Here is a 290-nt window from a genome sequence, read left to right on the forward strand (position 1 = left end):
CTAAACAATACGATAGTTTAAAACTGAATATTAACTGCTTCTCTCTTTCATCTTACCCACTTGTTTTCACTTAAAAATACAGACAGAATCTTTTGTGCATTTGCTTGCATTTTCTCCACTATACATTTTACTTGGCACAGAATGAATATTTTAATGAATGGATACTGCATTCCTTGAACAGCAAAAATTTTCACTAAAATCAAGGAGAAAATAGCATTTATGGGAAAATTTAGGATGACTTAAGAATCATGTAAGGGAAAGACATGTTAATGAATGAACATTCTGTATTC

Source organism: Eurypyga helias, unplaced genomic scaffold (assembly GCF_000690775.1).
Source record: "Eurypyga helias isolate BGI_N326 unplaced genomic scaffold, ASM69077v1 scaffold45176, whole genome shotgun sequence".
In the NCBI taxonomy this organism is placed as follows: domain Eukaryota; kingdom Metazoa; phylum Chordata; class Aves; order Eurypygiformes; family Eurypygidae; genus Eurypyga; species Eurypyga helias.